This window comes from Protopterus annectens, chromosome 1.part2 (assembly GCF_019279795.1).
Source record: "Protopterus annectens isolate FY-2018-M chromosome 1.part2, PAN1.0, whole genome shotgun sequence".
NCBI classification, from domain to species: domain Eukaryota; kingdom Metazoa; phylum Chordata; order Ceratodontiformes; family Protopteridae; genus Protopterus; species Protopterus annectens.
Genome location: NC_056727.1, coordinates 234,060,869 through 234,075,175, shown reverse-complemented (window position 1 = coordinate 234,075,175; position 14,307 = coordinate 234,060,869).

Here is a 14,307-nt window from a genome sequence, read left to right as displayed (position 1 = left end):
CATTAGATCCAGCCACAGTACTCAGACAGCCAATATTCAGGTAGTCACGGATCTTCTTTTGGGAAGCGATCAAAGGTCATAGTCCATCCTTATTTCCCTTGATCTCATGGAAGCATATGACACTACTGATTATTGCATCTTGACCAAGTGTCTTAGAGACTATTAAGTTCTCACTAGCACCATGATTAATTCATTTGACTCTTTCCCTTTGGGCCAGTCACAGAGGGTGTCAGGGGTTAACACCTCTGGTAGCCTTCCGACGGAGTGCAGTGTGCCCCAGAGTCCATTCCTGATACTATCACTTTACACAGTATATATGGATTTCCTCACTGAGGTCATATGAGGGAATGGTCCAGTTTCGCTACTACATGACTCAGGAATCTGTATCTCACTTTACCATACTCAAGTCTATCCTTCACTGGATAATGAAGAGTTGATTTAGGTTCAATCTCCCGATGACTGATTCATTTGTAGTATACTCCAGTGCATGTCCTTCATGCCTGCCTCTACTTTCCTCCTTAATAATACACTGAGGAAATAAACCTGAATTTGACAGGTTCATGCTAAAGGGCCAAGTGCTGGCTGTATTTAAGGCTTCTTAATTTCATGTAAAGAATACCTCCATGATCTGAAGCTTTATTTAATCTTCAAACCTAGCTACAGTGATCCATGCATTGGTATTATGTTTAGAGTAGAGCACTGCAATACCATTTACCTTTGTCTCCTGGCTGGAAGCCTAGCAATGCTATAGTGGGAGCAAAAATCTTGCATCCTTACTGTGAGACTTGCACTGGTTCCTGGTAACTTCCAAGATGATGTTTAAGATACTCTGAGTTACATAACCAGCCCTGCACAACCTTGTTACTGCTTATTTGAAAGAATTTTTAGTTTATTATATCCTCACTAGGTCCCTCAGATCATCACATGTATGGCTGTTGGTTATTCCAAGGGTCTGATTAGGAATGTCAGGCAGATATCCTTTGTTTACCTTGTGTTGATCCTCTGGAAATGCCTATCCTCCATAATTTGATTAAATATTAAAGCAGCACAGAGGTCTTCTTCTTCTTGTGATCCCTGAAGGACCTTGATTTAGACCAGGCATGTATAAATGCTGTTCAGTCGGCTGTTTATGATATTCTCACTTTCATTTCATATCCAAGTTGTGTATTTTAGGCATTGAGTTCCAAGAACTTGATTTTTCTTTTATCTTTGTAAAATGTTTGGCTGATAAGGATTTTAATACCATAATAAATAGATAGATAGAGAAAGATAGGATATCCAAGTACAATGTTTCAGACGCTGTTACTGCAGGGATAAACAGATATATCATATAGATAGATAGATAGATAGATAGATAGATAGATAGATAGATAGATAGATAGACAGGTAATAAACAAATCAATAAATAATGCAGGCTCCAGTTATCCCTTAACTCCCTGCCACTAGACAAGAAATGGGATGCTGCATCTTTGAGTGTGACAGTAATTGTGGGGAAAATAAGCCATGGAATATAAACAACTTTGCTTTGTTTTATTCTAGTAGGTGGGTAGCTTGAAGAAGAAGTAGAAAGTTATGATGCCTACCACAAAGAAAAGCAGAGGAAGGGGGGGAATCAAAATATCACTGCTTGCACAGGAAGGGACTCGATTCCAACAGGTTTGACAGCATAAATATACTCTTTAACCTCTTTCTCTGGAATATCAAGTAAACAGTGGCAAAGTAGGGGCAGAGGTCAAAATAAAAATTATCATAAAATGGCCAATTGGCATATGTATACTAAAATTGAGGTAACTGGTTTTATGGTACCCACATCTTCCAGCAGCATGGCGGGGGGGGGGGGGTCAATACTCAGCTTTCAATGAGGGATGGCACTTCTACATTATCCATAATCCATATTCTCTTATCATTACTAGGTCAGGGTGGAAGAATACCAGATATTGTATGCTGTATTACATGTTATATCTCCTTCCCCTGGCTGGGAAAAGCAGCAATTCTTCTCCTGTGCTCCTCCCCATGAACCGTCAATTATGCTACTCACTCACCTATAGACCTCCAGGAATTAGCACACTGTTTCCACCTTCTGTCTGAAGAAGAGTTCCAAACAGAGAAAAGGAATCAGCAAGAGAAAGAGAGCAGTATTGCCGGAACTGAATTCATTCTCAAGTCTTGATGAGTACCTTCATGTGGTCAACCCAATTTTTCTAAGAAAATATCACCAACTCAGTGCTGATATATAGACTGTATTTTATATATTATGGAGAAAGGTAGATCAAAAAATAAAAACAAAGATTGGATGCACAGGTCCCCAGGATAATAAAGTGCCCACTCCTGGTGTATGCACTGGTGCCAGGACTAGAAAAAAAGGCAGCGTAGAATACTCAGAACATAGAAACATTCCTCCACAGGGTTAGGCCAAGCTCAGGTCAAAGGTGCCCTCCATGGTAGTAGAAAGTGATCCACAAAAATCAAATAAACTGATATGCGAAGCAAGAGGCAGACAAACAATAAAGTAGACTGTTGAGGATAAGGAAGAGATTATGTATTGCTACTATTATGAACAAAAACTGGAATTTCCAGATAGAGTGAGAAATTAGGCAAAAGAAAAACACTTCCAAAAGAATAACTGTTAAAAGCCATGGATAATAATTTAATATCTTTAATACACCAGATCAAAACAAAACTTTACCTAGATTTAGAAATATTGTGCCCCCTCGTAAAGGACATGAGGCAAAACATGCAAAAAGTATGGACCTAGGAAAAAAAAGGAGATCTAAATGGTGCAATATATTTAATTATTTATTTATGTATTGCTTCTGTTTACAGCAAAAGGCAGGCTGGGCACAGGTCCCATTTTCACTGGAGGCCTGGGGAGAAATGGTTCATTTTACAGAATGAGTAGAAGGCAGTTATACAAGATTTACATAATAAATGTACATACAGACATAGGATAGTAATGATATGAGAGTTAATCAAAACATGACACTTAGTGAAAATCAGAATTAGGTAAAATATTACTCAATATCAAAATTATAACAGTCTAGTTATTTTTAAAAGAAATGAGCTCTAAACAAATATTAAGTAGGAGAGAGTAAAGTAATTATAGGATAATGATGGTTACAAATTATAATGGAGTATTGAGGAAGTCCAGGTAAAAGAGAGACAGAGATAGTAGTGGAGAGGGGTAGATGATAGATAGTTAGAGACTGTGAAGAAGTAGCTGTATTGTAGCTAGTTACATAAAAGAGTGGTGAGAGTTAGTAAGGGTCTGGAGATTATACAAGAACAGCACATGTACAGAGCTGGTAACTGAGGAGGTAGAACTTTAGTTAAGTTTTAAATGATTTTCGGAAGTGTTCTTGTCATATTGCAGGTGGGTTGGAATTCCAGAATTTAGCAAGGTGGTAGGAGAGTAGTGATTTGCAAGCAGAATTGTCATTTCTTCATACATGTAATAGGTGTTTGCCTGATGAATGTAGTGGCCTGGAAGGTTTATATATTTGTATGAGGTTGGAGATGGATGAATAGTTGTTAGGTTTATATAGAATGTTATGGATTTGTGAAAGTTGTGAGTTGGTAAGATAATGTGAGAATTCAAGACACTGTAATTGCCCTGGGGCAGTACAGTGGGGGTTCTATTTGAAGGTTCATGGCGAATTGTGTTGTTTTGTAGTAACGTTTATCAAGTTTGTTTAGCATGGTCACTTGGATGCTGTTCAGGAGGGTGCAGAATACATTAGAGTAGGCAAGAAGAGACAGGAGACATGCTCTCTTGTGGTGTCTGAGAGGAAGGGTTTGGTTATGTAGAGAGAATGTAGTTTTTGGTGTAATTTTTTTCATATTTAGGATGTGTGCGTTTAAGGTTCTCATCTACACAAATACCTAGTAATTTAGTATATGTGAAAAGTTCAATTTTTGTTTTGCTGGATGTGATAACTGAGAAGGAGGTCTTGTTGATTATAAGCTGTTTGGGAGTAAATATGATTAGTTTGGGCTTATTTGGATTTAGAAATAGCTGGGCTGATGTCAGCCAGGTTTCTATACAGGACAAGGACTCCTGGCAAAGTTATTGTAGTTTGTTGATGTTTTTTGCGTTACAGATAACTGTGGAGTCATCTGCATACTGTACTAGGGATGTAGTTTTATAAACTTTATGTATGACATTACTGAAGATGTTAAAGAAAATAGGTCCCATGATTAATTCTTGTGATACATCAGCTGGGATGGAAAGGAAGAGGGAGGTGTCATTTTGCCTTTTCATAGCTTGTGCTCTATTTTGGAGGTAGCTACAGAAACATGATATAGCAGTAGTGTCAAATCCTAGGTTATAGTTTGTGCAGCAGAATGGAGTGAGAGACAGTGTCAAAGGTATTGTTTAAGTCAAAAGGGCAGACACTAGGTTTCCTATTTGTGTTTACTGTATTGGTGAAACTAAGTAAAGTTGTGGAGGTACTGTGGTGAGGACTGAATCCATGCTGAAATGAAAGAGGATGTTATTTTATGTAAGAATACATTTCTTGAGTAGTTTTGATAGGAAGGAAATATGGCAAAGGGCCTGTAGTTTGATAATTCAGTTGAATGGCCTCTTTTGTTGAGAGGATGAAAGTGGCTTTTTTTTCCAGAGGATAGGGACATACACTTCACTGATTGTGCAATTTATTAAAATTGAGATGAGGTAATCTATTGCTTCTGCAGCAATCTTAAGGTATTCACCAAGTAGGTTGTCTGGGGCTAAGGTGATGGGTTTCAATGTAAGTAGTATTTTGTTATGTAAGTAGTAGGGAGTAGTTGAAAGGAGAAGTTATGAAGAGGAATGGTAGGTGGTGCTGCTGTCTGGTTGTTTGTATTAGGGGAATTTTGAAGTAGAATAAAATATTTATGCAGAAATCCAAACTAAACGATATAAAAAAAATGCAGCTTCAGAAATATTTAAGGAGAAATACAAAGAGACTCAGATATAGTAAATTTCAAAGTGAAAAAAATATGATCACAAAGGGGGATCTAATTTTAATTAAGAAGATTAATAAGGCAAAAATTAAACAGAAAATGAAGCAATAGAACAACTGTGAAGTAAAGGATTTTATGTAGAAACTCTGACACATGCTTTATTGCAACATAACTTGTTGGAACATGGGCTAAATTCTTGGCTAGGCTTGTAAGGGCCTCAGGGACAATAGCCTAGTAATTTCCTATGATCCTATGATGGACCAATGAGTTCCCAGATGGAGGAGCAGGAGACACAGTAGGATGCATCTGAAAAGGCTATGTCACGGGGTAATGCTCTGGAACCTTTTGAAAAAGACTTGCATGAATGTCCAATTAGAACTATACAACATGGGAAAACAGGAAATAGTGAAAACTGTGACACAGTCAATAGTGCAATGTGATGGGCCAGTGAAGCTCCAGATTTAGGAGCAGCAGATGGAGCAGGATGCATCTGAAGAAGATATTTCACAGGGAAATGTTCTGGAACTTTCTCTGGGAGACTTGCATAATAATCTAGTCAGAATTGTAGAGAAAGTGAAAAAAAATTGAAACAGAGAGCAAAATGAATACTGTAAGTCCAGAAGAAAATGATTTAAGGTACGACCTCCGTGATTTAATAGAGATGGAAAAACATATTAGGACAGATGATAGAAATCAATTACAGAATGTAAATAAGACACAAAATGCTAGAAGACTAATAAAACAGACAAACACAGTAATCAGGACTATTAAGAGAAATTAATGTAATATAACAGAAGCAAATAGGATATACTGCTGTGCAGCGAAACTAAATAGAGTTAATTGTTACTGCGAAAACTGTAATAAAGGAAAGGAAGGGAGTAATAAAATAAAGGAAGGGAATAATAATGCAAAGGAAGGGAGTAACAAAATAAAGGAAGGGAATAATAATTTAAAGGAAGGGAGTAATAAAATAAAGGAAGGAGTAATAAAATAAAGGAAGGAATAATAATTTAAAGGAAGGGAGTAACAAAATAAAGGAAGGGAATAATAATTTAAAGGAAGGGAGTAATAAAATAAAGGAAGGGAATAATAATTTAAAGGAAGGGAGTAATAAAATAAAGGAAGGGGTAATAATGCAAAGGAAGGGAGTAACAAAATAAAGGAAGGGGGTAATAATGCAAAGGAAGGGAGTAACAAAATAAAGGAAGGGAATAATAATTTAAAGGAAGGGAGTAATAAAATAAAGGAAGGGAATAATAATTTAAAGGAAGGGAGTAATAAAATAAAAGAAGGGGGGTAATAATTTAAAGGAAGGGAGTAACAAAATAAAGGAAGGGAATAATAATTTAAAGGAAGGGAGTAATAAAATAAAGGAAGGGAATAATAATTTAAAGGAAGGGAGTAATAAAATAAAGGAAGGGGGTAATAATGCAAAGGAAGGGATTAATAAAATAAAGGAAGGGGGTAATAATTTAAAGGAAGGGAGTAATAAAATAAAGGAAGGGGGTAATAATGCAAAGGAAGGGATTAATAACTAGAATGCTACCATGGAAGCTTTGAACAGAGAAAACTACAACACAATTAAGACAAAAGGTATCACTGTTAAAAAAATACAGAAAATAGAACAGATGATCAAAAATCTGAGATAGATGTAATAAAAGCAACATACAGTATTACGACAGACATGGATTTATCATACACTATTTCCAGTAATAAACTAAAAATAGCACAAGCAGAAGAGCTAAAAAAGTATGCAAAAATAAATAAAAAGGAAAAGTACAAAGCAAGCAATCCACTGATGAACCAAAAAAGGGTTTTACAGACAACTGAAAAACAAAATAAAAACAATAGAAACATCACAAAAAAAGGAGAAACAGATACATTTTGGAGAAGGATTTATGAGGATCCTCTTGAACCTTTGAAGGTGGTGAATGAATAGAAGAGTTAAATGAAAGAATAAGAAGCTTTAACATAGAGGATACATAGTGGGAAAAAGTAAAAGCTAATGAAATGAGATAAAATGTAAAAAAGCTCCTAAATTGAAGAACCCCACATCTGAATGCAGAACTAACATCTGACTAAAAGTGTTAATATATTTACACAAACATTTAACCCCAAGTAAAAAAAAAATATTTGTATTCACATCCTGAACACTGACCAACCTGATTAACAAGAAAAATATATACTTCTCCTTAAGAGTGAAACTGCAAGCCATCCTAATAATAATAGAACAATAACTTGCTGTCTAATAATATATAAATTATATACTGGACCTAATGCAGGCAGTTTGTAGATCTTGAGAAAAAAATCAATCATGGCAATAAAACAAAAAGGTAATAAAAGAAAGCCACATGGAATAAAGGGCCATTTGTTGTTAAACTAAGCCATGATAGCTGTAAAAAGGGGAAAGTCTGAGTATAGCATAGACAGATTACAATACAGCATTAGACAGTATGAACTATATTATACTTACAGATCTACATCAGACGTGCCCTGCATTAATCAGTTACATTGCAGTAACTATAAAATAGTGCCAAACCACTTTGTAGGTGAGCCATGATAAAGGGTAAAATATTTTCTCAGAAATAAAAACTTAAAGAAGGATATTCTAGAGTGACTTTAACACTGCTGCTGTTCTATCTTTGCCATTAACCCAAAAAGCTGTTTACTGAAAATACTAAGCTATATGCAATTTAACTTTGAGAAATCAGCCTTGTTCAAAGAATTTCTTCTACTTCTGTCAATGATTTGAAATTGTATAGCTCATCAGATTTTGGATCTGAAAGCACAACTGCAAATGAATAAAACATTATTACATGACAGAAGAATTAAATATGACCTTGATAAGTGTGCAAAAGCAACCCCTATTGAATGAAAGCTGCAGCACAGATAAAATATTAACCTGCAACATGTGATATAAATGAACTTGAACAGGAAGAAGTGGGGTCTATATTATAATAGCAAAACTCCCTTTAAGCGAACACAAAAACACTGACACGTATTGCGTGAACCACGAACATGCCGAACGTACTAAAACACGAAATACAAAAAGTCAAATCCCCATAGTCGGCCAACTCCACCTCCCACTACATACTGCCTATCCAAACAAAATAAATAAACCACATACATACACTAACCAAAACCCTACTTCTAACTCTAAAGCAAAGCACCAAAACCCTACATCTAACCCTACACTAAACCTTAAATACATTACTATCTATGCACTTACCTTAACCCGCACCCTAACCCTAAGGTCCTTAACTATCGCACACTTACCCTACAGCGATATACCAAAACAAAGCAAATAATCCACACACATACATTTAACAAAACCCTAATTCTAACTCTACACTAAAGCTTACATACATTACCTATCTATGCACTTACCTTAACCCGCGCCCTCACCCTAAGGTCCGTAGCTATCACACACTTACCTTACGGAGCTGTACCGCAGATGTGCCAACCATGACACTTCAACTTTTTGGAGTTTGCGGTTTAGTATGTTCGACATAATCGCATTTCGCGCAATACGTGTCAGTGTTTTCGCGTTCACTTAAAAGGATTTTCGGTATTATAATATAGACCCGAAGAAGTGTATAAATATTTGGAAATAGATGAAAAGCTGGCAATAAAGCATGGAAAAATGATAATACATCAGAAGTCTAAAGATAATGTTGAAAAATTGCCTTGACATCTGGGAACAAAGTCAAGTGTAAATCAATTTGGTCTTCCTGTTCTTACTTATAGCTTTGGTATGATTGAGTGGCCCCAAACAGTATTGTATCAAATGGACAACAAAATGAGAAAAATGATTCATGCTTATTAAATGGCATATAAACACCATGCCAAGATTATATTATCCCTGACTTGGAAGGAAGAATTGATCTCCTCAAAACTGACTACGTGTATTGGTCTGCTACTGTGGGACTGCATACAAATTTGTTGACCTCATCAGATCCCAGCACAGTCAAAGTTCTAAGGAGAAGTCTAACATGACATCTTTGCTTAGTTTAGCAGAAGCATTTTGGCAAGAAATGGGAATGGGAATCAAAGCAAATGTAGACTAGAATCAGACAGCAACTGAAAGTGCCAAAAACAAACTTAAAAATATAAAAAAAATGGACTAGGAGAAAGGAAAGAAAATTGTAAGGCCTGCAAATATAGTCCAACACATCCAAATGAAGAGCTAGCCGACTGTGATGAGCTGTGAAAATTAATAATTTCCACAGCTCGTCACAACCTGCTGGCTCTTTATTCGGATGTGTTGGACTTTGGTTTTGAGCCGTGCAGTTGCCTTATGTGCAGGATTTTTTTGGGTTTCACTGCAAATATAGTGGCAAGTATAGAAAATTTCTAGAACGACCAAATATTGGCTGAGCTTTGACACAGGAATGGTTAAGGAAAGGTGAAATTAAACCAAAAGATGTAAGACTAATAATGGTGGCCCAAGATAGTGGGTTACATACATGTTGGTTTACAAAGTCTATAGAAAAGGGGTGAGAAACAGACAAATACAGGTTCTGTAAAGCAGAATCGTCACTGTTGTTTCCAAATACACGTATGGCTGAGTGCCTGTAAACTAAAAGGCACAAAAACATTCTAACCGTCCCTAAACATCATATGCCAGGTGTTTTCTTCATTTGTTTCATTACTTTAGCTCTTACCAACAAGACAATGAAGGAGCAAAAACAAAAGTGCAGTCATACTAAATTACAAATCACAAAGGCTATGATTCACAGACAGGAAGTACAACACACAGCACAAAACAAGAAGGGAAGCAGCCATGCACAAGTTATGACTGATTCTAAAACATACATTTTGTCACAGCACGATGCTTGAGTCTGTGCAATATGCAGCAAGGAAAATCAGTGCCTAATGACATATGAGTGAGAAAGCCCATGCAAATGAGCAGCATGATAATAGACTGTTCCATTAAGCATTGTACAAATACAGCAATATAGAATTAACTGAGAAACATTGGAAACATCAATTATAAAGCATTACTGACAGTGATAAAATCTACTGTGGTGGTGGTGCTCTGGTAGCGTTGTCGCCTCACAGAAAGACGCTGTCCAGTTCGATTCTCAGCTAGAGCGTCTTCTGCGTAGAGACATGCATGAATGGGCATACCTTCGTTGAAGGTTGTGCGGCAGAGCTGGCAACTCGGTACGTAAAAATCAATTGCCAATCATTAGCAGACCGGAGTTCCGCTGTGGCGACCCCTAACCGGGAAAAGCCGAAAGACACACACACACACACACACACACACACACACACACTGACAGTGATAAAATCTGGATCATATTGTCTCACACAATACCAACAAGTGAGTAAATAGATGCAAGGAAACCAGATATAGTAGCCCAAGTAAAAAAGACGTAGCATCAATCATTGAAATTGCTAGACTCAGAGGTTATAGTGCCTTACATACTGAGAAACACAAAGTTATGAAATACCAGGATTTACAAGCTGAAACAAGAGCAATGTTAAATAAAGATACCCAGATAACAGTTGGAGTAACAGGACTAAAAAAGAATTTACAAGCATACTTAAATATGTTACAAATACATATAATCCCATATGAACTGCAAAAGGAAGTAATTCTGGATACATTGCAGGTGCTGAGTGGAGCACTCTTGGCTAACATCAATGACTGACGCAATACCAATTTCATGAACTCTAATCATACCCTATCATAGGAATGGGGTCCATTCCAATCACTGTATTAGAAACCCAAAACATTTGCAGAAATTAAAAAAGGCAAAAAAATGCTGCCTTAGACTGTATTTTTATTCATATTAATTGTATAGCCTGGTATCTGTTTTATGACTTTTTTATTTTTATGTGTCCTTTATTGATGGAGTTAGTCCCACTATGCTTTTCAGGGGAGACCCAATGTGCTATCTATACTACTAGGGTAAAATTTGGCCAGGACATCAAGGAACTACCCCTAGTCTTTTCAACAAGTGCAATGGGATCTCTACCACCAACTCAAGTAGATGGGACATTGGTTTAATGTCTCATCTGATGGATGACATACTCAAGACAGCAACACCCCCTTATGCTGCACTGCAGTACTGGCAATTCAAATCCCTCATATGGGAATAGAACCCACAACCTTCTGCACCAAAGCAGAGATTGGTACCTGTTGCTCCACTGACAATGCAGACTGCACACAGAGTCTCTAGTGCAATTTACTTCACTTTGCTTCTATCTGTGTTTACCAATACATCTACGCACTCAGTTTAGGTTATACAGTGCAGTAAGTGGAAATTTTAATGCCTGCTTGTAGCTTCCTGCTCTTTAGCTTTTAATGAGCTTTAGACACTGAACTTCTTTTAACATCCACAATTTGCTGAGATAGGTTGTCTTTGTGGGTTAAATATCCTTAAAAATTCACTCCAAGAGATCATCTGAATAAAATGTGGAGCTGGGCACTGTCTGCATGTAAAAAAAGTATTCACTGCCAAAGGCTTACCATATAATTTACCGGTTACTAAATTACCAGCAAACCCCTTTTAATATTACATAAAGAAAATTATGTTCTGATGAACCTCCCATATAAAATAAAACCCCATGAATTAGAATTCCTACATCTCTCTTATTAATAAACAGGAGGTCATCAATGTACCTTAGGTACAGGAATGCACTGCACTGTACTTAAAATAAGAGGAATTGTAAATGTGCATATGCTGAAACACAGTTATGAAAATATTTGTGTAATAGAGGTCAAATGATGCCCCCATTGCAGTCCCCTTTATCTGATGGTTATAGATATCACTTAATTCAGAGCTGTTTGAGTCAAACAAAAGCACAGTATGAAGGATGATGGGAATGATTGCTCCATAACTGTCATTATATACTGAATACTTCTGCTATGGGTATATAAACAACAGAAACTGTCTGCATCTATTAATTCCCCCAAAATAATTAGCCTGCTGTGAAATTTTTGTCAAGTTACATAAAGTAACTGTGGTGTCTTTAACGTATTATGGTTTCCTAGCCACTGAACTTTTGAAACAAATTCAGTTCAATGGCCCACATTGTTTTGATAAGAACTCAAGCTGGATATAACAGGCTTCCCTAGAAGCTAAGCTAATCCTTACGCCTTTTAGGTAAGAAATAAAATATGGCATCTTTAGGATAGGGACAAAAAGTGTTCATGCTGTCTTCTGGTCTAAGGAAAACTAATCCTACCTCACTTTTCAACATGAAAAATAGTCCCTGGTTTTGCTCTCTCATAATATTAGAACTAAATATTTCATATTCAGTGTTCAGCAAATCATGTATTTTGATTAGAACTGCATAACTGCAAAAGGGGCAAACATTCATTTTTTTTTGCTAAATTATACTGTCTTAACTTACATATTAAAAGAAGACTTTCTAATATCATGTTGGCACCTGCTTTCATTAAAAACACTGGGAACAGATGTGCTCTTAACATGAATATCCAATATGTGAATAATCTGAGTTATATACCAGTCAAATAGCATTTTATTGTTTAAAATAGTATTATCATGTACCAACCGAAATCATCAAATTCTTAAACTAACAATATTTTGGGCATCTTGTAATATGATAGAGCCAAGATATGTATGTATGTATTTACTGATTGATTTAATTTTGTTGTTGCTGCTAATGCTAACCGGGGTACAGCTCTGATCCGCATGGAACTGATCTTACTAGCATTATACCAGATATCCCCCTCCCTTCATTATGAAACAGGATTTAAATTAGTTAGCAAAAGTCTTTGGTGCTCTATTAAAAATGTCAAACTTCTAAATTGAAAATTTCCAGCTATGCCAAAAAAAAATCAGAAAGTCCTCTTCAATTATATCAGGAATTTCAAAAGTAATACCCAGTTCTGCTCTAAACTACTATCCAGTCAGTCCACTTACTCTAAACATTAGGCCATCACTAACATCTTTCCCAATAAATTCAACTCCAAATGAATGAAGCATCAGCCTTCCTGGTATTATCTCTGTCAATCAACTCTTATCATCATTAGCAAAGACTAAAAATCCCCTTTCCATGGGTTCATACAATGTACTTAGCTACCACCTGGTAAGCACCAAATATAGCTTTACTCAGCCTCTCATTAACCTATTTAAGCTCTGTCTGCCCACCACAAAACTTGGTGAAACACTATAGTGGTTCCTCTATACAAGAATGGCCACCACTCTTAGCACAAGAAATCTAGACAAAGCCAACAATAATGGGAGACAAAGGCCCAAAAATAGGGACAAATTTTAAATATTGCTCTTATAAATTTAGAAGGTTGCTGGAATAAAAGGTTCTGTGTTACTATACATTTTCTGTTTAATATGAAGTCTGAAACTGAAATGTCTGCCACTATTTAATAAATTCATTCCACATTGATTTGCCAAAAAACAAAAAATTTTGTGAGGAATAGACCAAAAATATGAGACAAAAATCTAGACATTCTGTGAAAATCTGGACATTTGAGAGGTATGGTGGCCACACCACAAATCCTGGTAATTACAGCTCCACAATCCTCAACAGTTACATTTGTGAGGTCATGGCACATGTAATAAACAATGATGCAAGGAACCTTCAGTTCTTCAATCCAAACACATTTGTCTTTTTTGAAGGTATGTCCTGCCTACACAGTTAAATCGATTTCTTTGAGAGGGTCACAGAAGTGATAGAGATGGGCCACACTATCAATACTTTTTATCCAGACCTAGCTACGGCCTTTCGTACCAATCCCCTTGCAGGTGTCATCAACAAGCTTAAACAATTTAACATTAATCCTTCTGGTCTGTTGGATATCTAGCTGTTTCATCGACAGGATTCACACAGTAAAGGTCAGGATATCTCTTCCACAAAAAAAGTATGCCACCAGTGGAGTTCTGCAAGGCTATGTCCTGGATTCCTAATCTTTCTTCCCTTCACTTCTGCCACTTCTAGTTCATTGAAGATTGGTATAATGTTTAAGGTGTTTACCTCACAGACATAAGGTATAGGGTCTGATTTTCACTTTTGAAGGGAAATTGGCTATGCTTAAAATGGCCTGTAAGAGCAGCTAGCCTAGTACTAACCTATAAATCTATAATCTCTTATCCACTCAGACTCTTCCTACTCACTTCATACCATCATCATACCTCTCACCTGTACAGATTTTTGCAGAACATCCAGATTTTTTCCTCTTATTTTTGGTCCACTTTTCATAAATTTGTGGTTTTCTAGCAAATCATTGAAGATTTAAGTCAGAAAATAATGAAAGACAATTGAGTTTCATACTTCATACCCTTCAGAAAATTCACACTAATGCAAAACCTGTTATTTTATCAACTTTCTAAGTTTGTAATAGCATATTTAAAATTTTTCCTTATTTTTGGG